Source organism: Peromyscus californicus, unplaced genomic scaffold, assembly GCF_007827085.1.
Source record: "Peromyscus californicus insignis strain IS unplaced genomic scaffold, ASM782708v3 Scaffold_9__1_contigs__length_137607984, whole genome shotgun sequence".
Lineage (NCBI taxonomy): Eukaryota > Metazoa > Chordata > Mammalia > Rodentia > Cricetidae > Peromyscus > Peromyscus californicus.
Genome location: NW_026294617.1, coordinates 25,506,991 through 25,533,460, shown reverse-complemented (window position 1 = coordinate 25,533,460; position 26,470 = coordinate 25,506,991). Strand labels below are relative to the sequence as shown.

Genomic DNA, 26,470 nt, shown 5'->3' with positions numbered 1-26,470 from the left:
AAGTGTATTAAGAATTGCATGCTACACTGTAGTTGTATAGGGAATTTTTTAATTCAGTAGTCTAGCATATTGATTATTTTCATCAGCCTCTCATTTTTTGATGTCTGTAAATTGTTCACCTCTTTTTAGAAAGAAAATAAATCAGAATAAGTCCCCGATACCAGATGACCTTCGTAGGTGCTAAAAGGTTGTCTTCAGACCCTCCTCCCTTAAAAGGAATTTAGGATTGCCATAATTTGTTTATGGTAATGAAGGGTTTGTTTTCTTTTTGATTTTTTTGCTATGGAAATATCAATACTTACCGCCTTGGTCAGCAATAAAACAAGGGGTTAGAGTGTTAAGCAGAACTTCCAGGAAGCCAACATCATCTAAATTGAAAGACAAGGAAAAGGTGTGGGAAGAGGAGAGAAAGCTAGAGCAAGAGTGAGAGCCAGAGCAAGGTGTGCAAACTTACACAAATTGATTTGAGGTAAATTATAATCCTCTGTTTAGCTCCCGCACACTGCAAGCATGCTGTTAGCCACCGCAGTGACTGAGCTTGCTTGCCTGTAGTTTCTGTTTTGGTTGTAATTTATTGACATGTATGACTTGAGTTTCTAGGAATGATTTTTGTTTTCAAATCCAGTTGTTAGTTCCGTGATCACTTGAGCATTAGTTCATGGTACTTTGAAGGAAATATGTCTAATCTCTACTTAGTTTTTTGAGAGGAACTGATGTAAAGAGGAGAAACTGTTTCTCTCAATTGGATTCAATTTTGCAAGTGGCTGTAGCAAATTTACCACACATACAAGAAGTAAACTAGCACACACACACACACACACACACACACACATATATATATACATATTTACCACACATACAAGAAGTAAACTAGCACACACAAACACACACACACACACACACACACACACACACACATATATATATATATATATATATATATATATATATATATATACACATTTTTTTTTTCAAAATCTGGGCTAGGATTGTCAGGTGCACAATATCATAAGAAGATATAAGAGATTGTGAACACGGGAAGAGGTTTGGAGTGACACACTTCTTTTGCGTTCAAACACTTGAAATGATTTAGTTGTAAACTACAGTTAAATAGGTTACTTATTTTTCTACAGTCTACAGTGTAGTTGGACTTTGTTACAAATGGCACTTCCATTATGGCAGAAAAGAAGGGAATTCATTTGTATTCGATAACTTACAGTCTTGCTTTGCCGCCTGTCAATCACAGCTTAAAGTTAGTGTATGTGTCAGAAAAAGAAACATGTAATCACTCCTTAGAACGGAATTTTGTAACATTTCTCAGTTTTCTGTGTCATTCAAGGTTTGTGATATGATATATTTATAAGAAAAATAGTGATTCACAGTTACAAAGAACAAAACTCCCACTACCTATGTGCCTTAGAAAAGCATAATATCACGTTGCATTGTATAATATATTTTATATACCTAATTTGCTTTAAATTGAGTATGTATTCTTGGCTTTCATACCCATACCTGTTTTTCATCTCCAGGGAGTCTCTATTTCTGAGATGACGCTATAAGGTTTTTAATACTCAAAACTGTCAACTGTCTACAGAATCCTTCATAAACATTTAAAGAACTGAGAGATTGTTAGGCTATTGTTGCAAACTTTTATGTTTTCTGATATTGAACTTTAGGAATACATCATTACCAAGTTCTTATACAGAGGGAAGTGTTTCACAGAATACAGATAAATACAAAGCAGATAAGAAACATGCTGAAATTAAAATAAGTTTTTAAAAGGGAAACTTTCTATTTTGTATGCTCCTTTGTATTTTATGAACAGTAGCTAAAGAGAAATTCTCCCTATGATATGTTGTAAAATTCATTATTATTGAAACTCTGTCAAAATGACAATAACTGCCATAGGAAAATGTTAGGTTAAAATGGCAATAAATGTGTCATATCACTCTCTCCTTACTGACATTAAAATATTTCACACTAATATGACTCTTTTTGAAATGCCCATCACAGGTGCTCTACAGATTTCAGAGTTTCAGGTCTTGTATTTAAGTCTCAATGCATTAGGGCTGACTTTGTAACTTGTGAATGCAGAGGTTACATTTGACTTTAATGCATGTGCAGTCAGTCTAGTTTTGTCTTTCTCTTTTCTTGAAAAGATGTTTGGCACACTGAGCTGATGCAAGTGAGAGGTCAAATGTGCTGGAAGCCTCAGATCTGGAGAGCCCAGAAGATGTCAACGGCAGCTCTGGAGGCTGGACATGAAGTTTCAGGGGTTTGGTCATCATCCTTCTGGGGTGAAATGTTGTTAATATTTGATATATTGTTTCCATTAAAAAAGGGAATATAGCCAGGCGGTGGTGGCGCACACCTTTAATCCCAGCACTCGGGAGGCAGAGGCAGGCATAGCTCTGTGAGTTTGAGCCCAGCCTGGGCTACAGAGTGAGTTCCAGGACAGGCTCCAAAGCTACACCGAGAAACCCTGTACCTGTCTCCAAAAAAAAGGGGGGGGGGGAATATATACCTCATGTCATTGTATGTAAGCTTGTTGTTTAATTTTGTAGAGTATCACAGGTAAGGTATTGTCTTGATTCTCAGAAGAGACCTTACACATTAAAATACATTGAAAACTGTTAAGATATGTGGATTTTTGCTTTAAGAGATGGCCATGAAACTATGGGGCGAGGGTCACAATGTTAGGGGTTGAATGTGAAATGTAGTTCCCTACTCCCCAGATTCATGTGTTTAAATACTTAGTCTCCAGCAGGGATTTATTTTGGGAGATTGACAAATCTTTAAGAGGTGAGGCCTAACTGGGCAACATGTACTTCTAACATATGGGACTTACGGGTTATAATCTGCCTTATCTACTATCACATCTTCGGTTCTTGGTCCATAGAGATGTAAATAAGCAGCCTCATGTTCCCTTTGCCCCGGCAAGAATTGCTCTACTTCCATGCCTTCCCATCCATGATGTACACATTAAATCTTTCCTCCTTAAATTGCTTCTCAGAAGGTATTAGGTTACATCTGTGAGCAAAAGAACCAATTCCCCAATATAACAAAAATTGTTAGCCTTTACTATTATTCCCAAATTTGGTGATATTCATAGTAACATTTTCAATTGACTGAGCATTTATTTATATGAGCATTACAATGGTATCAAAATATGTAAACATCATTTCTTTTTATATTGGATTTCCTCAAATCTTTGAGAACAAGGTTATTAATGTTATTTTATTTATTTACTTATTTCATTTTTGCTCATCTTAATTACATTAGGAAAAAAATACACATTTGTGGACACTAAATACTAAATGTTTTCTTGCTTATATTTAAGCTTTATGATATACAACCCAACATTTACACATAAAATACTAATTGTATACATTCTAACTTCTCATTCAATGAAAATACTAGCAGTAAGCCAAAACCAAACCAACCCCCAAGTAAAACAAAATATAATAAAATTTCGAAAAACTGCTAAAGCTATTGATCACTTTATGACTTTATAGTTTTTAAAAGAGAATATTACCTAGGTCATTTAAGCTCCATTATTTTATATTAACACTTATTTTATTTGATTTTTAGTTACTGAGAAAATATCTCCAGTGTGGGCTGCCCTCTAGCTCAATATGCAGCTAGGCATGACTTTGAACTGTTCCTACTACATCTATCTCCTAAGTCTGTAACGTGAATCTTAAATGGTCTTATTAATAAAACAAACCCAAGACCAGTTATTGGGATGAATGCTGGAAGATTGGAGAAGCAGAACAAGCCATAGATACCTCACCTTGCCAATTCCTCAGCTGATCCTGTTTCCTCAGACTGGAAGCCTCTGAGTCCTCATCCAAATGGATCTCAGCTGAACTGCTGCTCAAAAGCCTAAAAGCTTAACCAGCCTAGTTCCTGGTTTTCACACCTTATATACCTTTCTGCTTTCTGCCCTCACTTCCTGGGATTAAAGGCATGAGTCACCATGCCTGGCTGTTTCCAATGTGGCCTTGAACTCACAGAGATCCAGATGGATTTCTGCCTCTGGAATGCTAGGATTAAAGGCGTGAGTGCCACCATTTTCTAGCCTCTGTATCTAGTGGCTGTTCTGTTCTCTGACCCCAGATAAGTTTATTAGGGTGCACAATATTTTGGGAAACACAATACCACCACATAAATCTTAGGATTACAAGAGTGTGCCACATTATGTATGGTACTTGTAACCAAACTCGGGGATCATGAATGCTAGCCAAGTATGCTGCCTCTGTATCCCCAGGCTCTTTATTTTAAGTCTATTCCAACTCTCTGTGAAACAATTCTTAACTCTTGTGAATTATGATTAGTAGCCATGTTGTTTGCTCATGGCTGCACATTTTCATAGGACTTATTTAAGGATTACAAAACATGGAGTCTGTACATTTGGACCTTATTAGACTCTGTTATGAGTTCTCACCCTGTAGTTCTTAATCTACTTCACATTGCTAATTTTTTTTTTTTTGGTTTTTCGAGACAGGGTTTCTCTGTGTAGCTTTGCGCCTTTTCCTGGAACTCGCTTTGGAGACCAGGCTGGCCTCGAACTCACAGAGATCCGCCTGGCTCTGCCTCCCAAGTGCTGGGATTAAAGGCGTGCGCCACCAACGCCCGGCCACATTGCTAATCTTAGTGAGACCAGCCTTGAAGATGTGCCTGTTTACTGTCTTTTGAAGCTCTTATTTTATAGAATCCAACAAAATAGAAATTAAAACAAATATCTTCAACATATTTTTATTGGAAGGTCATATGACCACTATATTGTGAAAAGTAATACCAATTTTACAATTGATAAGTGAGGCAATTTGCTGCTTCTCATTTTTTTCAGTGTTTTACAGTTTACTCAAGAGAAAGGGATTTACATGTCTACTTAAGTATTCATTATATCATGACTAACATAGCTTTGAATTTTATTACATTCTTGTGACAGGAAAACTTTAAAAAGGAAAACAAACCTTTGTTATTATGAAAAAAAACAATAACAACAGTTTAAGCTCTTAATCTTTCTGAAGTATCCTCAGAAATACTTTGACAAAACTTTTGAGATCAGGGCAGTTGGATGTCATTGACTTTGTCCTTCAGCACTCTGGTGCTTACTTCTCAGCTCTGCATCTCCTAAACCCAGTTGCCTGGGAGTTGTTATATTTCTACACTACACTGATGAGCTGCTGATAAAACCAAGGCCAAAAGATTATAGCCCTGTTACCTCCAGTTTTGCCAATGCTCCTCCTGCTGTCGTGTTTGCTTTTATTTATCTTTAGATGTTGACTCAAGTATCACCTTCTTTGGGACACATTAGTCACTCACTCAGTTTCCTTTTGATGTGTTTCACACATAATTTTGTTTTTTTCACAGCCAAACAGATATTAATTACAACCTGCAAGCCAAGATGTCTACAAAATAGCACTCTATTCTCTTTAAATAAAAGTTATTTTTGCTGTCAACTTTAGAAATTCATATTCACAGGAAACTCCATCGTTGACCTGCTAGACATTTCTCCCTGTGCCTGATTTCTTTCCGGAACTTGGGAGAATTCTTGCTGTCCGAGGAATGGATAACTGCTCGTGACTGGGGATGTTCATCTTGGTATTTCTAATGTCTTCTCCTGTGCTTGTTTGGCACTTGCTGCTTCTCCTCTACCATCTCGAAGTATTAGGGTCTCTACAGGGGTGGTGACATATCTGCCCACAGTCACTCTTGGAAGCCTTTGGCCATTCCCCTGCCACTGACCGTGTTAATAGCTTTAGTCCTCCACCTATGTTGGGAATGCTGATTTAAGGCCTTTTCCAACATGTCTTATGCTTTTCCAAGATCCCTGTGATTTTGTTGCAAAAAGCCATTTTTCTGAAAAGTAGGATTTACAAAATTAAAATTACTGGTAAGCTATTTTTTTTAATTTCTTTCTGATATTAGGTCTATCCTGAGTTCATGAAGTGTAGAACGAGATTCTCTCTTGTTGGGAAGGCAGCAGAAAGTTAAGATCTGAGAAAGAAAGAGCAACCATAGCAATAAGAGATATACTGAAACATATCCAGTCATATATGCATTGGGCACACATGTTTTACTTATTTTGTTTTGTCTTTTAACTCTACCTGACTGCATGGCTTGGGTTTTGGAGAGAGACCTGACTAGGTATGGAGAGGAAATGAAGACAGGACCGACAGACAAACAGTAAAGCTGTGATTATGTGGGATGGCTACCCAGGCAAGACAGAACTTCAGCATATTTATTACAGAGAGCACAGGGACAGGGACCAGCTAGTCTGGGTGGAGGGTGTCTGTAGGTGAGTAGTGTCAGGCTGTAAACATCCAGGAGAAGGGAAGCTGCTCATGCCATCTTTTGTACACTCCAATCATCATTCCCAAGAATCCATACTGGAACTCTCAAGGAAAGCTTTTCCATTCCTCTTGAGTCATACCAGGGGGAAAGGCTTTGACAGTCTCTTAGGACTGAGGCGTTGGAGTCCTGGCATTGTGGCACCAGTGTCAACAATGCACATTTACTCAGAACTTCTTTGTACTCAGCAATTTCTCTACTCCCTACAGAGCCCCAATCACCAGCCCAATGAAAACCTACAGAGATGCACTCCTTTCCCCAATTCTAAATAACACAACCTTGATATAAGAAGGTTCTACTATCAAGAACAGTGAGCTTCATATAGTAGAACCTCTATAAATGTTTCATCTAAGAAGCTAAGAAGTGTGATTAAAGTATTTTAAGTAGCATTATACTTACTGTATCTAAATTCTTTTTTGAAAAAAAAAAAAGAATGTAAGCTTTCCTGTTCTTTATTATTTGAATTATAGAACTCAAGGACTAAAGACCACAGATAAAATATTGATGTCCTTCTCTAAGTGCTTTAATATACTAAACAAGTTCTTAATAAACTAGGGATGTTCAGCGAATATCAATGCATGTTCTTTAGTAAGGCACTGAGAGGAATAATAACTACACTTTCAACCTAGAATGGTTCATGAACTGTCTCATTTCCCAGTACTAAAATAAATAGTAATCCAACATACAGAAATACACACAATAATGTATTTGAATCAACTGCAATGTCTTTAGCATTAACTGATATTGTACAATAACATACAGACTAAGTCATGGATGCTAGGTTAGGCTCAGTACCCTAGAGACATTAATTTCACATGTATGTTTCTATTTCTATGTATAGATGTCATAAAATAAAGCTAAATACAATATTACTAAGAGGAATAGAAGGTTCTACTTGTTTGAATATATCTTTCATGGATTGTCTCAATGAACTATTCCTTATTCATTTCCTAGTCTCTGAAATTGAGAATTGAACTTTCAGCTTAGAAAATAAGTTAAAATTTCTAATTACAAATTCCATTGCTTTACTCTCCCCAAACTCATTATTGGGCATCTCTTCTAAGGACAATTATTTTCAGGTGGCAATTAGCTCTAATTGTGTTTGTACATGTGTTTAACTTGGTGATGTGTTGGAAATCTCTTTTCTCTGACCTTGATTTAAATATGCTTTTCACTCTTAGGTGACCACAGCAATGGCAACCTCCTGTAACTCCTCTACTCAGTACCAGTGCTTTCGAGTCTCAAATCTATATGATGTTGAATATTACTGAAATTCTGAGACCTTTCTACTTCTGTACTCATGCTTAATCTGTGTCACTGGCTTCATCCTAGACTGTGTTCAGGTCCAGGTCAAGGCTGACAAGCAGTTCAGAAGGTTTGCATCCTTTACAGGGAAGCTTCTGTGATCATGAATTTTCTACTCTATTAATGTTGTCAACCATCTGTCTTCTGACATCTTGACAAGCATGTGAGCTGTATTTACTATTATTTCAATAAAGACCAGTCAACCATTCTGAGTGAAAAACATTCCACTGGTGACAGAATTTTTAAAATATAAACATTATATTCAGAAATCTTAGAGCAGTGCTCATTAAAATATCTACCTGTTTTTTTGTAATTGGGGCTTTTTTCCCAATATATTTACATTTAACTATTGTACTATACCTTGGTAGTGTGAATATCTCAATTCTAAAAACAAAAACAAAAACAAATAAAACACTTTAATTCCTCCTCACATTTGGGATACCTTTATTTGTTTCCATTTAAAATCTGCAGAGTTTCTCTGGAGTGAAAATCTCTGGCTTCTAACTTCATCAAGAAGAGAGCTACTGAATAATTTGAATTAACCAGCAGCCATCTTCTAAAATGAATTTTTTAATGTTAGATATTCTTAGGCATTATAATTAATATGATTACTCATCATATAGTGGAAATACTCTTATTTTTAAAGTAAATTTTCATGTTGTGTCTTTCATTTTTCAGAGATACGTTTGTGGAAATTTTAGAAAGTGTGGCAGAAATCCTTCTTGTCATAATATTAACTGTTTATTGACTATTTTATACAAAACTCATTAAAGTAGTATGTTTAGTACGTCAGCCTGTGCCTATAGATTAGCACATATTTTCTCATAATTGTGGCAAACTAATTTGCATCTGTATGTAATCAGAGTCAGGGCTTGTTTTAATTTAGATGCTGAATTGGATAAAATTAGTAATTAAATTCAGATCCAAGAGAGTCTGTAAGTTCAATTATTGTGCTTGGAAGGACCCAGACATTAGGTTGTGTGTTTGTGTATCAAATAGTTTAAAATAATTCTGACATTTTAGCAATATTCAAACTTGTAAAAAAAAAATTCAAAACTTAGCCCTTCTGAAATAATGTTATTCTGTCTCTGTCTCTTTCTTTCTCTCTTATTTCTTCATTTATTATGTCCCTTCAGAGTATCTTGGGTGTGGTCCATCACCTCTAGGTACTTCTGTGGAGGACATCCATCAGCTACATTATTTTGATTAAATATGTGGTTGGAGATATAAAGAAAAGGAGAATGCTCAATTTAACTTCATAGAGACATTCAGATTCTGAAAGCTCCATTAAGGCAGTCTATTTTTTTTCTAAGACAGGTAGATAATGTTAAAAAAAATCTTGGTAATATGAATGTTATGCCTATAGTCTTTTAGTCTATAAAGACATAGACTATAGTCTTTTAAATATGAATGGACTTTTCTTCTTGGTGTCTTTCATTGATTAACAGTGCAGTTAAATATCACTTTGACTTATGGTCATTATTGGCAGTGCTGCTGATTTCTCTGGGATCATTTTACATTTCATTGACATTTGTAGGACCACAAGTCCTGTCAGTTACTGGCTTTCTTTCAGTATACTTCCTAAATAGCTCATTGATGAGCAGTGCCCTTGTCATCCATATTCAAGTTCTCTGAACACACACATTGGACAAGGAGAATTCAGTTACTGGATAGGATCTGTGGACTATTTAATATGTATGTAAGATGTTTTTTGTGGTGTACATACATAATGGAATATTACTCCACTATTTTAAATAATATGAAATTCACAGGCAAGTGGATGGAGCTAGAATAAAACCATTCCAGTTGAGGTAACCCATACCCCAAAAGCTATCAAGTCTTTGATAAGCAGGCTACAATCTACTCATTGAAGGTTAAGTAAAGAGTAAGGGGGCTGGAGAGGTGGCTCAGGGGTTAAGAGCACTGCCTGTTCTTTCAAAGGTCCTGAGTTTAATTCCCAGCACCCACATGGTGGCTCACAGACATCTGTAATGAGATCTGGTGCCCTCTTCTGGCCTGCAGGCATACATGAGGGCAGAACATTGTATATATAATAAACAAATAAAAAGAAAAGAAAAACAAACAGGAAGGGGCCTGGAGAGATGGCTCCCAAGTTAAGAACACTGGCTGTTCCTTCAGAGGTCCTGAGTTCAATTCCCAGCACCCACATGGTGGCTCATAACCATCTGTAATGAGATCTGGCTCCCTCTTCTGGCCTACAGGGATACATGCAAACAGAACACTGTTTACATAATAAATTAATAAATCTTTAAAAAAAAAAGAGAGAGAGAGAGAGAGTAAGGAATTGGTGGGGGGAGCTGAAGGATCTCCCTAGAAAGGAAAAATAGAATAGATGTTATTGATGGAATGGAGGGGTGTGTGTGTGTATGTGTGTGTGTGTGTGTGTGTGTGTGTGTGTGTGTGTGTGTGTGTGTGTGTATGGTGAGGGAGGAACAGGAACAGAAGGTTCAATGGTGAGGGGGCATAAAGATGGGGACAAAGGAGGCAATATGGGAAGAGACAGCTAAAACTATGGGCCATTTGAGGGACCATATGGATAACTACTACAGTAGAAGCTTCTTAAAATATATCTATACGTGACGTAAATCTAAATAGAATCATCTAACAATGGGGGAGACAAAACCACGACTAACGTCTCTTGCCACCAAATGAAAGTTCCAGTGCCAGGAATGGGTTACTTCTAATAGAGTTGTTGGCTACAAATCCAATGATCTACAATGGTAACTACCTTCATGATACATCCTTGAATTTGTAGCACAAAATTGTGGGGAAAAACCAAGAACTATCTAATTGGAATGAAAATGATACTCTTGGGAGGTAGTACAAACTTTAGGTGGTAGGAGATAATTAGGGTTTCTTGGTCTTTTTTGATGTGCAACTAAATGGGATTTTGAGAGCAGGCCTTTTCCCTTTTGCTCATTTTATTTCTTAGCTCATGAGTTGTTAAGTTTGCTTCAACATATGCTCACTCCATCACTATCTAATATTTCACCAGAGTCTGGAAGCACCGAGCCTGCCTGGTCTTAAGTAGCTAAAGAAACCTTTCCCCTTTATATTTTAACTAGCTTACGTAGTTTAGTGAGAGGAAAGTAATAAAGGAATGGAGAATTAGAAAGAGGGAACACTCAAGGTCTGAAGAGGTCTATGTAAACCAGTCTAGCTAGTTTTGTTTGTTGTTTGTTTTGTTTTGTTTGCTGGAGGTAGGAGTGGTGGTTTGGTATCACTAGAGGGTGGTAGAGAATGAATAAATATGTCAGATACCTAAGTACTCAGATAAAATGTCTTAGACGAAGATAGGGTCCTTGGTAAGCTGAATTTTATAAAGAAATGACATAGGAAAAACTTTAGGAGTCGGATTCAAATTCAGTCAAGCAAAGCATCTCCACGTCTTGAAAAATAAAAATTTTAAATTTACTTTAGGCACAGAGGTATATAAGAGTGTGTTTGGCTTTTTAGTTATCATGATATACATCAATTATAGTTATCTTAAAGGAAACAGTTTTTAGAAAGGTTCCTGGGAGGTAGATTATAAGGGAATGAGTACTTAAAAACTGTTTTGAAGAAGGGTTTCTGTCTAAAAGAAAAGCCAGAGGAACTGTTTGATTGTGACAGGTCCCAGCAGTGACTGGCACTCTAAATGTATTCATTTTCTCACTACATCTCCATTTGCTCATGTAGATTGGCTATCTTGCTTCCCTGTATTCTTATCTTCTAGGGGGCTTTTGTCATAGTCCTGATATTGTCAGGAAATTTTGTTTGATCATAGAGAGTTATTGGTTCAAGTTCTGTGATATTTTACTGTCATTTTTCCTGTTTATTCACATAATAAATCAGAATATGAAGTCAGAGTTCATATCCGTTAAGGTGTTTCCAATTAGTCCAACTTAGATTAAGAAATTGAAACAAACTAAAACAATGTTCCTTAAGCATATGTATCTCCATTCATATACACAAGCATTCACATGTGAATGGATAAAATAAATAAAATGAATAAAATGTCAACTCTAGGAACAGCTAAGTAATATCAAGATGCGTATTTCTTTTCAGGCGTGCAATTTTTCCTAATTCCGTTCCTTTTTCTTTTTTTTCAGGAAGTGTTGAGGACAGCTTTACCTTATGCTCGCATAGAGAAACTCATCTAGAGTAAGAGTCTCTCATCTCCAGGATAAGATCCAGGGTGATGCCCATCGTACTTTATGTACACGTTGGTAAGAAGCAGTATCTGGAATACTCAGAGCCCTATGCCAGAATGACTGTGCTTCTCTACTAAACAAAGTGAGGCTAGGATGCAGGCTTGAGAGAAGGGACCTAGCCTGCTGGGATAGGAAGAGTCGATGCTGAGGAAATTAGGAGTTTGACTTCTGGCAACTGAAATTGGTAGTTTAGAATATGCAATTGGCCAAACGTAAAGATAAAAATACTTATTGTTTGGATAACATAAATAGATATTCACTATCACTACCAGTCCAGAGTTAATTTTCCCTTAAGGGCATAGAAAAGCCATTGAAAATAAGAAGTCAAATTGAGAGCTGGCTTGAGAATACCATCAGGAAATTTGTAACATGTAATTAAGTGGGGAAGAATCTATAAGACTGTCTGGTACAAATGAGAGTTCTTGTCAGAAGCTGAAATCCAAGTTGAGAAATGAAGAACAAAATGAGGCATGTAACGAAATATGACTGAGACACATCTATGACTTCTGTGATTTATGGCATGCTTTGTAAATGACACTAGTTCAGTTTTATGGTAAATAGATTAATCAATATTTTTATTAAGCAAAAAGCAATATCAATTCTACCATCACTTTCAAGTATAGATAACTGATTTTAGATATTTTAGCTTCATAAGAACATAATGATAAGTATATTAATTTGAACATGCTTGAAAGGTAGGCAGAAGGCAAAGTATTTAGTGTAAGAAAATAATTTGTAACAAACAGGTCAAACTGTTATTCATTTCAAAACTATATTATTGTCCAAAACTATTGCTAAGGGATGCTATAAATAGTATCCCTTAAAATGTATTTATTGACTTTGGGCTAGCTCTGATCTTAAGCTTTTTATTCACCTCCATTTCCTGTTGAATACTGTATGCCCTCTGTAGACTAAAACTGCGTGTAATATAAATACAGGGCAGTTTAACAACTTTTGCAAGAGCAAAACCACAACAGCCCCATTCACGGAACCATTTCCTCAGCTCTCTCACTGAAGAAGAGAAGAGCGGGCACTGCTCAATTCCCACAACAACTCCATGAAGGCATTTCTATAGAAATCGAGACTCGGGGACAAAGGGTGAATTGTGAGTTGTCAGAGGTCAGGGAACTGCTATCCGAGCAAGGATCAAAAGCAGTACAAGTCCAGAGTCACTATCCACTTAAAATCAAACTGAAGTTTTGTCACCCCTGTTTCTGCTTTTCCTTCTGCATAGCTAACCAGCCCAGAACTTAAGGGGTTCTAAATTGCAATATATGTATTTCCACTTATGAGTTTGTGTATGTGACTATGAAGTGGGTGGGTGGGTACTGACCAGATGAAATTGCATTGAGCTTCTGCTTCATGTGGTACCAGCTGCTGCTACCGTTGGGAGGCTTCTTCACTGGACTGGGATACCTAAAGTGGCTCTTTCAACATGGCCAGTAGTCACTGGCTGACATTTATTGTCTGGATTCATAGATGGCATGGCTAACCCAAGCAAACTGGACATCATCCAGATAGCATCCCTACTTGATTCAAAACATTCTTATAGACATCAAGTGGAAACATCCTTAGCACAAGACAGAAAGGAACACAGATAACTAAAGACTCAGCTTTATTCACACACCGGACTGTAGCACAGCTGTGTATTCACACACTGTATTGTGGCACACCTGTGCATTCACTCAATGGACAGTGGCACAGTTCTGTATTCACCCCCGGAACAGAGGCACACCTGTCTGTTCACACATTGGACAGTGGCACAGCTGTGCATTCACCCACTGGACAGAGGCACAGCTGTGTATTCACCCCCGGAACAGAGGCACACCTGTCTGTTCACTCACTGGACAGTGGCACAACTGTGCATTCACCCACTGGACAGAGGCACAGCTGTGTATTCACCCCCGGAACAGAGGCACACCTGTCTGTTCACTCACTGGACAGAGGCACACCTGTCTATTCACTCATTGGACAGAGGCACAGCTGTGCATTCACCCACTGGACAGAGGCACAGTTGTGTATTCACCCACTGGACAGAGGCACAGCTGTGTATTCACCCACTGGACAGAGGCACAGCTGTGTATTCACCCACTGGACAGAGGCACACCTGTGTATTCACTCACTGGACAGAGGTACAGCTGTGCATTCACTCACTGGACAGAGGCACAGCTGTGTATTCATTCACTGGACAGAGGCACAGCTGTGTATTCATTCACTGGACAGAGGCACAGTTGTGTATTCACTCACTGGACAGAGGCACAGCTGTGCATTCACTCACTGGACAGAGGCACAGCTGTGCATTCACCCACTGGACAGAGGCACAGCTGTGTATTATGGTGATAAGGAAGGTTGTGGGCCCAGCCTAGACTCAAGAGAAAGGGAAATAGACCACTATTTTTTGGCACAGGCGGTCAAATTATTATAGCCATTTTAACTTAGTTTTTCACTAATGTATTATGACAATAGCTCATATTGATTTCAAGGAAAAATTGACTTGGTGTTTATATATTAATGTCATGAAATTGAATTCCTTCTAGATCTCTTCAGTATCATTAAACTCTGGATTTTCATATGCTTTATAATTCACAAACGTTAAAGATATATAATACTCTGTAATGAATAATATTTTTAAATTTTATATTGAATGATATCCTGATATACTAGATAAAGATATTTTAAAACATCTTTTTATCACTATGGTCTTATTTTTTAAGTATTATTTTCTTATGCTAGGATATTTTTTGATATGAAACCTTTTCTTCTTATAGTTTTCTTCCTTATATTTTTTGAATCCTTTAGCAGTTGAAATTTCATTCACTTTTTCGCTTAAGGCCAAGGAAATGGATGTCTGATTCATTTTGTTAATGTGGAGGAAAATATTGACCACACTTTTCTGTTGACCACAAGCTTGTTTAATTGTACATTTCCAAGATATCATATGTAACTGAAAGTCTGCATGAGTAATTATTCAGTATATGTGAAAATAATGACACTATGACTTCATTCTACATATTTACAACTTAATCATTATTATTTCATGATAGTGTATTTAAAACACTGAAAACATGCCAATATACAAAGAGAATTTTATGCCATAATCAAGTAGAAATTATTTTAGGAAATCAATACTACTTCAGAAGAACATCCAAATATTTACATTATTTCATACAAGAAAAAATCATAGACAAATTCAGCACCTATTCACTACAGAATCTCTCAGCAAACAGGATAGAGGATACTTCCACAGCTAGATTAAGAACATGAAAATTATCTTAGAACTTTCATCCAATTTAATAAGAAGCTGAACTCTTTTCCCCTATGACCAGAAATAAGAAAAGTACCACAACCTTCATAGCTTCTATCTATATATACTGGAAGACTTAACTAGAGCAACAAGACAATGGAATGGTAAGATGCTGTGGGATAATGCTTTTGTACACTAGTTTAATAAACTACTGATTGGCCAGTAGCCAGGCAGAAAGTATAGGCAGGATAAGCAGACAAGGAGAATTAGGGGAAGAGGAAGGCTGAGTCAGGAGATGCCATCCAAGGAGCAGCATGTAATGGCACACAGGTAAAGCCACAGAACATGTGGCAACATATAGATTAACAGAAATGGGATGAGTTTAAGTGCAAGAGCTAGTCAGCAGTAAGCCTGAGCAGTTTTAATTAATATAAACCTCTGTGTTTACTTGGGTCTGAGCAGCTCCAGACTGGGTGGGACACAGGAAAACTTTCAGCTACAGTAAGACACAGATAGAAAACAAATAAAATTCTTTTTGTTCTCAGATGGTTTTCTATGTGGAACCTCCCTACAATTCATCAGCAGCAGAAGTTATTTGAAACTGTAATATAAGTTGTATGTTACAGAGAACTTAAGTTCCTCTACTGACTTTTGCTTCTTTTTGTCTGTGTTTTACGATTGTTTTTTTACCCCTTCTGTTGCTTTGGGACTTCCTGAAGAGCTTCTTCTTAAATGGATTTTGTTATTTGCACCTGAAATAGCTGTAACCCCATAATATACAGACATGATTTTGTAGTAAAACATGAGAGAGGAGACTATTTCATAAACTTTTGATTAATCTCAGTTTTTTGTTCTTTTTTGTTTTTTGTTTTTTCATCCTTTAAGTGACACAGAAAACTGAAAGGATGCTGGTTGGAAAGCCCATGCCTTCCATTTATGCCACAGCTCACAGCTCTGGTAAGATCTTTCACTCTGGAATATACACTGTAACAAAGCATGCTTTTGTCTTATCTCTAAGTACTTGTGTTTCCACTACCCAGAAACACACTCTGGTTTTCAACTGTGAGGATTTGAGCATGAGAGTATTCTTGGAAATAACTCCTGCAAATATTTATGAACTTCATTAAGAATTTGTCTCACAAGATTGTCTGCCTCATGCTAGTCCACACACAGTCCCCAGCGTTTTGAGAAGATAGCATGAAATCTCCTATGGCTTTGTGGATTCAGTAGTCTGGTTCAGGGCAGCAGATCTTACCTATGGTCCTATAACTGGAGCAATGAACTTTTGTCAATGGTTTTTGCCCTCCAATCTCAATTTCCTTTAATCTCTATCATGGGTCTGTGTACTAGTTGTGTGAGGATACTACATTGTATAAAATACTATATTGTATTAAAAAACTCTATATAGAATTTCACAGTGAAGGTTTGTGGTTCAAAAAATATTTATTTTGAAAAATATTGTTTATTTTCTCAGTTTTTTCTCCCCCTTTTTTGGTGGTTTTTTAGAACAGAACAGGGTGACAACTTTCTAAGATTTTAGATGTCAACATTGGATTCAGATCTTTACTGATGGGAATTGTCAGTCCTGCAATAATTTTGGTGTATTTTAATTTTGAAGACGAGTTGACCCTCGTTTTTTCAGATTCTATATTTGCACATTCAGCCAAACATAGATCACACATATTTAGAAAAAAATGTTTGTATCTGTACTCAACATACAAGACTAAACATATAATCATTGTTCCCTACCTAATACAATGTAAAAGCCACTTCACTTCTATAATGTATTAGCTTTTTCCAATAATGTAGATGTTATAGAAAGCATCATGCAGGAAGAAGAAAAATTTACTTTGTATGGTTTTCTATAAAATTGAATAGAATGACCTTTAACTCTAATCCACAAATTGTGGATTCCAAGTTGGGACTTGAGAAGAATTATATAGACCTTCATAACTGGAAAAAGATGTGAAGTACTAATTGTAAAGTTAAATATTTAGAACCTTCACAATATGCCCTAGTGATAGAGTATTATTGGGGCGTTGTTTTGGTAAAGTACCATGCAATGGAGGCATGTACACAAGTGGCTTTTATCCTTGTATGACACACTACCATTAGTATAAGTAGTAAATGTCTTCTGGCCAAACACTACTGAGCATGGGAAGTCCCCATGCTGACATTTGCAATTACAAAGTGATTGACAAGGTGGATATCAAATGAAGATCCCACTGCAGTGAGTGACACTGAATTAGCAGGGAATACTTCTCTTAAACATCTGAACAAATGACTTCAATTCTAATGTAAACACACTTGGCTTAAATTTTCAAAGAGATTCATACATTAAATGGAAGCCTGGATTTGAGTCTTTCAAATGGCTAAGGAATCTCATGGAAGTAGCAGTGCTCTTGGTTAATTGAACTGAAATTCTGTAATAATTATACCCGGCAGTTTGAATGAGCCAAAACCTTCAACTTCACAGTTGATTGTGTGAAACCTGTTTCTGTCCCCCAGAGCTATGTAACATAAAATTATATTAAGTGTTTAAGTATAGCTTGCTGGTACTCTAGACAACGCAGAATCACATTGTGATAATAAAAACTGTGGATAGCAAGTTGATAAGATATGTTATCATCAGCATTACAAGCCAGAAGAGCTAACCAGACAACAAAATGACAGTGCCTTATTCATCTGCATCCCCACATTTTTTTTTTATTTATCTGCATCCCCACATCTTCGGTATATACCATGTGAAAATGGAGATGAGTTTCCAAACAGTAAACCAAAATTGGTCTGTTGTATGAATCTTAAATGGTATTATAATAAAAACCTGAAGCCAGATATTGGGGGAAATGCTGAAAGATCAGAGAGACAAAGGAACATGCCACTAGAGAAACTTCTCACTGCTTGCTACTGATTCCTCAGACCAAATGGAAGGCAAGATCCTATCTCCATGAATCCTCTGAATGAAAGCCTCTGAGTCCTCAGCCAAAAAAGCTTTAGTTCCTGTCTCCTCATGCCTTATATGCCTTTCTCTGCTCAGCCATGTCACTTCCTTCCTAGTGCTGGAACTAGTGGTGTGTATGCTTCCCAAATACTGCTAGCAAAGGCATGAGAGCTCAAGTGCTAGGATTAATGGAATGTGACTCCCAAGTACTGGGATTAAAGGGTGTACCACCACTACCTGGCTCTGTTTCTTTCCTAGATTTAATCAATCTCATGTAGTCCAGGGTGGCTTTGAACTCACAGAGATCCAGAAGGATCTCTGCCTCCTGAGTGCTAGGATTAAAGGTGTGTGCCACCACTGCCTGACTTCTATGTTTAATCTAGTGGCTGGCTCTGTCTTCTGTTCCCCAGGCAAGCTTTATTTGATACACACTATATCACTACATTTGTCTTCAATGTTTCTGTACTGAACTTGACTTCCAGGGTGTGGTAGAGTCTTGTGCTGTTCCCTTTGCGGGAGAGGGCGGGTAGGCACACAGTCAATTACACAGACTCTGGGAAGATGTAGAAACAACACTCTTAGTTTATTTGGAAAGAGGCAAGCCTTATATACCCTCCACCCCATGGGGTGAGGAAGGTCTGATGAATATACATCAGCTGGTGTGACATGGCTGCCTCTCATTGGTCCGGGTCATCTCAGCTCATGTCTCAGCTGCTGTTACTAAGGCCCTTAGGCAGACCCAGGTTGGCTCTCAGGAAGCATCATATTACTGGTCTGGGCTGGCTGGCCCTCAGGCCTGTTAGGGTTGAGTCATCCCACACCAGGGGACAGAGAAGCAACAGAAGAGGGACTGGAACTCCAGACTATATACAGAATTGACCTGTAGTGTGAATGGGTTGTAATGCCCAATCCACATCCACTAGCATGCAGTGCTCAAGAAGGTCAGGAAGGGGCATTGAATCCCTTGTAACTAGAGTTAAAGAAGGTTGTGAGCTACCCTTCTTATGCTGGTAGTCAAACCAGGGTCTCCTGGAAGTATAAACCACAGAGCCATCTTTCCAGCTACAGGAGTTTAATATATTTTAATTTAAAAAATGATACCCATGTCAAGCCTGAATGCTGGTGTAAGCAAAGGTTAAAAAAATCATCTTCATGTACTCAGGAACTTGCTAAGTTTAATACTAGTTCTGTAGATTGAAAAAGAGAAGAAGAAGATGATGATGATGATGATGATGATGATGAAGATGATGATGATTATTGTTATTGACACTGACTAAATCTGAAGATTTGGGGGCTTAAGTTTGAATCTTCATTTCAATTACATCAACATTAGTTGTGTGAAATCCATGTGTTATATTCCTTTCAATATTTTGGCATTAAAATCTATAGCTTCACATATTACTATTATTTGTTTATTTTGTTTTTTGAGACAGGGTTTCTCTGTATAGCTTTGGTTGTCCTGGAACTCACTCTGTAAACCTGTAGGCTGGCCTCAAACTCAGCAGACATCCTTCTGCCACTGCCTCCCAAGGGTTGGAATTAAAGGCATGTGCCACCACTCTCTGCCATAAGAAATTTGATTTTTCTTTTTTACAAAAAATAAAAATAAAAATAGAGTCCTATTTCTCCTCCATATGAAGGTTTTTCTGCCTGAGTTTTGTTCTATTTTTCTTGATAAAATATTACCTGGTGTGATACAAATATGACTAAATCTGGTAACAAATTGGGTAGAACTTTTTTTCTCCTACAACCCATTTTCAAGATTGGTGAAGGCTTTTATCTCTTTCATATGTTCAACTACACTTTCTCATGCTTTGATATATAAACAAAAGTCTGATTCTACCTTGAGAAATATTCTTGTCCACTTCCCACCTTATTTGAATTTGTACATATTCCTCATTGTTTAATAATGACACTGATCACAGACAATGTAATGTATGCTCCTGAGCTGGCCAGCAGCTTCTGTTTTTAACTGTGTATGTTAATTTATAAAACTCTTGGTTTTTTTAGGGCCCATGTCACTAGAGAAAATGTCTATACTTCCATGCACATGGAGTGCTTGCTATTTTTATTGAGCATGTGCTTCCTAGTTCAGAATTCTGGCACCAATTACTCAACACATCTAATAGACTGAATTCCCAGGTCCTCGGTTTTCTCACATCTAACAGTACATCTCTGACAACTGCTCTCTAGCACACAATGACCACAACTGCAGAATTAACAAACTAATAAATCCCAATGTTTCTCATTAACCATGCATTTCTTAAAACGGACTCTCTCTCTTACAACACACACACACACACACACACACACACACACACACACACACACACACACTTTGATATTACTTAGTCCTCAAAGTAGTTAGTTCTCAGCACTTTGGTTTTTCAAGTCTATTTACTCTTCTAATATCACCTACTTATTTCTTTTTTGTTATATTTTTCTGACAATGGGGTTGATCAATCATCAGAGTTTCCTACGGACTGAGAACTTCTGGGCCTATGGAGGTTTTAGGACTAAAACTTGGACCATCGGCTGGGTGGTGGTGGCGCACGCCTTTAATCCCAGCACTCAGGAGGCAGAGCCAGGCAGATCTCTATGAGTTCGAGGCCAGCCTGGTCTACAGAGACCAAAACTACACATCGAAACCTGTCTCGAAAAACAAACAAACAAACAAAAACCCAAACCAAGACAAAACAAAAAAACCGCCCTAGAAAAAAAAAAACCAAGGAGTTTTGTTACATTGTTGCATTTAGTAAGCCCCTAATTCAATACAACAAAGCCACTTGTAATACACCAGAGAGAATAATTCAGCTGCTTAGACTATTGCCATAACCTCCTTACTGCCCTACAAATTGCCTGACTCAAGTGTTACTTTGATGTGCCACACCTCTTAGGGTTTAGAATCGTAAGTGATGTACATTTTAATCACTGTCTTTGTACTTATCATCTCTTACCTGCTGCAATGCTTTCCCATTCCTTCATGAAAAACTAGAAACTGGAAAACTCTTCTGTAGATGTAACCGACCGTCTTATTAAATAAGAAACACAGAACCAATGCAAAGAGGAAAGCCAAGAGATCAGAGCTAAGAGCCTTACCAGCCTGCTGCAGCTAGCCTCTTCAGCCAAGAGACCTCTCTGAAAGAGAGCTACTTCCTGTGTGTTTATCTTTATATAGTCTTTCTGTTCTGCCTTCTCATTTGGTTGTAAACCCAAACACATAGCTGCCTCGTCACTGCCTTTCTGTAGAGACTTCCAGGTCTTCTATGGTTGGTATTGAGATTAAAGGCGTGTGTCTCCAATGCTGGCTGTATCCTTGAACACACAGAGATCTACCTAGCTCTGCCTACCAAGTGCTGGGATTAAAGGTGTGCGCCACCACCGCCCAGCTTTCCTATGACTTGCTAATAGCTCTGATCCCCGGGCAACTTTATTTATTAACATACAATTAAAATCATATTTCAGTACAAATAAAATGCCACCATACTCTTCCAAGTCACTGCCACAGACCTTCTTCTCATAAGACGTCAGTCACCATTTATAAGGGAAATCACTTATTGTCAAAGGTTATCCATTTCTTCATTTTATGCTTTAACTGCTTTTACTTTACTTATGTCAACCTTACTTCCAACTGATCACCAAATCTGATTTATACTCCTCCAACTATGGCCCTAAAAACATTCCAATTTTTTGTATCTCCAATGCCAACACCCATAACTTATCTCGACCACTACACTAACTTAATAACTAGGCATCTCCAATCCATATATAGTTTCCAATCCATTTATGGTGTTCAACTCAAGTGATCTTTGAGAAATGCAAACTGATCAGTTCCTTCCTCTTTGAATCAAAGTGATTCAAAGACTTCAAATTATACTCCTATCATAAAACTCCTAGACCATTAAGATGACCCAGAGAGTCCTAAATCATTTAGACTGAGATACTTGTCTACTTTATTTTCTCTTCTAACAACTCTAAACTTTCACTGCAGTTCCTAGAACAAGAGGGATGATATCTTAGGGGTTTTCTGTCTATTGCTACCATTCCTTTAGAATCTTCTTTAGATTTCAGTTGTTTCTGATATGTCTTCTTATGATAGTCATTTTCTAGAGTTTTAAATGATTTTGGAATTCCTATTATTTATTCACATGGTACTGTGCACTTTCCAATCAAAGTAGCTTTACTATATCTAATCCTGCCATTCTGTACTTAACTATGAATTCCCTAGACAACTCTTGGACTGTTGAGATGTTAGTTGGTAAAGTGTTTGCTGCATAAGTGTGAGGAGCAGAGTTACATCCTCAAAACTTATACAAACAATGCTAGATATATCATAGTAAACACATAATTCCAGTGATGAGAAAACATTGACGGGTAGGTCTAGTTCTCACTGTCCAGCTAAACTAGGCTATTAGTGATCTCCAGGCCAGTGTCAGACCCTGTCCCATAAAAGAAATGTGACAGCAGTTGAGGAATAATCTATGCACTGATTCAGGTGTGTACTCCACATGACCAAATCTTACAGACTACATAGCCTTGAAAATTTATCTTGTGTTTATGTTTGGGGACTTGAAATTTATAAATTATTATAAAGTAGCACTACCACACTGTGTTCTATCAGACTAGAACCTGGTGAGCCTACCTAGTTTTATTTTGGCATCTGATATGCAGGCCTACTCTTCCTGGCCTCCAGGGATCATTACTCTCATCTTTTATGGAATCACTATTTTTACCTTTCACCGCAAAATGAGAACATGTGGCATTGAGCTTATTGGCAATGACAGGATTTCATTCTTTTTCTGACTGAATAATGTTGCACTGTGTATATCCCACACATTTTCTTTACCCATTCTTATTTCAATGGACACTTCATTGATCCCATATTATGGAAATATTACATAAAAAAAACAGCAAGGAGGGACCTTCTGAAAATCAAGAGAGGGAAAAGCTTGAGAAGGAACACCACCAATCATTGGATAAATGACAAGAAAGGAATCAACTGTGTCAGGGATATTTAATGATCTTGGCAGTCACTGTCTACCTTCCAAGAGTGGTTCCATTGGCACAGAGATCTTAGGTGTGGGGCTCGGTTAGCTGAGATCGTTGCTTGTAGAGACAGAACTGAAGAGAAACACTTTTTTAATTCTGACATAAAAGCCATGTACCTAGAGTGTTGAAGAATGGTGTTCATGTGTTTAGCATACCAGACAGATGACAGTGGAATCACTGTGGAAATGGTAACTTTTAAGTCATGCTAGGAAAAACAAAAAAGGAAACCAAAAATAAAAAAAAACTTTCAAAGTGCAACTGGAATGTGAACACTCTAGGAAGCCTATTACAATATTCTCAAGTTACCAATGCAAAGAATATGACACTAAAGCTAGTTAAAGTTAATTTATTAAAATCTAACTTAATCCCCTTCTTACATAATAAATTATGGTTCATGCAGGGTTTTTTTTGTTGTTGTTGGTAATGGATCTACTAAAAATGGATAGTCTTAAAATTTTATATATATATATATATATATATATATATATATATATATAGCAGAATTCATGCTGTTCTATTAATTAGTGTACAAAGAATTGTTAAGTTTGATGATTATGTTCAATTAAGTATAATGAATATAATTAATGTAGTTGCTGTTTTAGGTTCTTGAGTTAATAGTGCCATTAACTGATGCTGCTTTTGTTGTGGTAGTGATTATTGTTATAAAAGAATACTAAACTTAAAATGAGAGGAAAGTTGAAGGTTTGACCAGTGGGTTTTTTTTAATTAAATCTGTGTGCATATATGCATGTATGTACATGTGTGTATGCATAGATCTATATGCATATATTGTCATCTAAATTATACACTATAATGTAAGAATGAATACATTAATTTTCTCTTTCATATTAATTTTCTCCTAATAGTGTTAGCTGTTGCAAGCCACTTCTTTTCTTAAATCTGTTTACAAAGAGACATTTTAAATCCAAACATGGTTATTAAATTCTACTTGGAAGAGGAGTATCTTGCTGTGGGATGTTCTGTATGGCAAATGTGTTGCTAATTAGTCAATAAATAAAACACTGATTGGCCATTGGCTAGGCAGGAAGTGTAGGCGGGACAAGGAGGAGAATAAAGCTGGGAAGTGGAAGGCTGAGTCAGAGAGACACTGCCAGCCGCCACGATGACAAACAGCATGTGAAGATGCCAGTAAGCCACGAGCCATGTGGCAAGGTATAGATTAATGGAAATGGATTAATTTAAGCTATAAGAACAGTTAGCAAGAAGCCTGCCACGGCCATACAGTTTGTAACCAGTATAAGTCTCTGTGTTTACTTGGTCGGGTCTGAGTGGCTGTGGGACTGGCAGGTGAGAGAGATTTGCCCTGCCTGTGGGCCAGGCAGGAAAACTCTAGCTACAAATGGCGTCCAACGTGGTGGCAAGAGTTTCCACCTAAAAACTGAGAAAAAAGATTCTAAAATGGAGCTAAATACAGTTCCTAATTGTCTCTCTCAAATGAGCGGCAGCTGCCGGTTTGAGCTACTGGTGGGTTCCTAGCATGCGCGCTCGACCTGCCCTATGAGGCCTCTGCAAGTGGCACATTAAGCTGCATGGTGGATTTAGCCTTTGCTAGTACAAAACAAAAAAAAAAAAAAGAGGTTTCTGGGCTACAGGCTGCTTGGCTAAAAGCATAGACCCATGATAGTTCCCAGAGCTGGTGGAAAACGTAACACTGCCATGTTGGGAAGCTGAGGTGGGTGGAGCCAGCAGCCACAGTTGCTGCAGTTTAAAGCAATAGATTCACAATAAGACAGATTCAGATGTAATAGTTTACAATGTGTGTAAAAGATACGTAGGCTTGAAAGAGACAAAAAAGGTGATATATAGAGTTATAGAAACAAATACATAGTTTTAAAAAATAAAGTCTTTAAAGAGACAGTAAAATTAATATAAAAAAATAAGCCACGTAAAGATGAATATTACACAGAGAATCTGGATTGTGTTGTCTTTGGGATTTTTAACTGCAGAAAAACATTTGATTGTAAAAGATGTTGAGTTAAACCAATATGTATATTTTAAAGGTACCTGGACTTCAAAATTTGGATATAAGGATATGTTGCTTTGGAAAAGAGTCTGTTTTGTTCCCACAGAAAGCCAGAGGCTATGGATTTGTTCCAGATTAAGATACATCAGGTTTGACCAGCCAAGACCCCCTGAAAGGTCTCCGATGACACCATGGCCCAGATGATCCAACATCCAGAATGGTTTGAAGGCAACTGGCTCAGAAAATACAGCCTCATGGACTATTCCATAATCCTAAAATTTTCTTTGTGTCCCCATAAGATACAGCGCCCCCCTCCAGCAGGAAATAGTAAGAGAAGCTACGCCCAAATTCCCAAATTATATGTAATTTTACTTTGTTAAGGTTAAAACCTTCCTTTTTGAAAAAAAAAGGGGGAAGTGCTGTGGGATGTTCTGTATGGCAAATGTGTTGCTAATTAGTCAATAAATAAAACACTGATTGGCCATTGGCTAGGCAGGAAGTGTGGGTAGGACAAGGAGGAGAATAAAGCTGGGAAGTGGAAGGCTGAGTCAGAGAGACACTTCCAGCTGCCACGATGACAAACAGCATGTGAAGATACCAGTAAGCCATGAGCCATGTGGCAAGGTATAGATTAATGGAAATGGATTAATTTAAGCTGTAAGAACAATTAGCAAGAAGCCTGCCACGGCCATACAGTTTGTAACCAATATAAGTCTCTGTGTTTACTTGGTCGGGTCTGAGTGGCTGTGTGACTGGCAGGTGAGAGAGATTTGCCCTGCCTGTGGGCCAGGCAGAAAAACTCTAGCTACAGTATCTCTCCCTCTTACTCACTGGAAATGGGAAAGCATTCATTTTCTTCATAAAAAAAAATGTTAAACAGCATTTTCACATGCCAAACACTTTAAATCTGGTAATTTTTCTTTATTAAATGTTTTGCCATTGTACTTTTATGTAGCACTTTCACCGTAGTTATTGACTATTATAATATACAAGATAATTTTAATTGTAACTACTATATTTTCTTACCTGCTTATTCTACAGACAATTATATGAACATTTAAATATTGGAAAAGAAAAATTGCTCTTATACTTTAGGCAGTGCTATAGAAAGCACAGATCCTCAATATGTTAGTTACAGTAAAAGGAGCATATTTAAATAATACATTTTAACATGCATCAGAAAACTATCATTGCTTTTGAAAAATAGGAAATTTTCATTAAAATTTCTTCATGTGTTTTTTCATAATATATATGGACATACATTATTCCACACGTTATTTTTAAGCTACTAACATAAGCTTAGGGATCTCTTGGCTTTTGTTGCATAAGTTAAGTAAAATTTCTACTTACACGTTTTCAAACCATAGCATACT

At 37.3% G+C, this 26,470-nt stretch overlaps 1 long non-coding RNA gene across 23 annotated transcripts in view; it reads left to right on the top strand.

Moving 5' to 3' along the window:
• The window catches only part of LOC128106537 (uncharacterized), a 221,710-nt gene that overhangs the window by 36,196 nt on the left and 159,044 nt on the right, over window positions 1-26,470 (top strand). For 21 of the 23 annotated variants that reach the window (XR_008216789.1, XR_008216788.1, XR_008216804.1 and 18 more), the window contains exons 3-4: window positions 11,778-11,894; window positions 16,009-16,080. This is a non-coding gene — a long non-coding RNA (uncharacterized LOC128106537). Of the gene's footprint in view, window positions 1-7,541; window positions 7,736-11,777; window positions 11,895-16,008; window positions 16,081-26,470 lie in introns of all 23 variants that reach the window. The other 2 variants (XR_008216794.1, XR_008216807.1) reach the window with 2 other exon arrangements.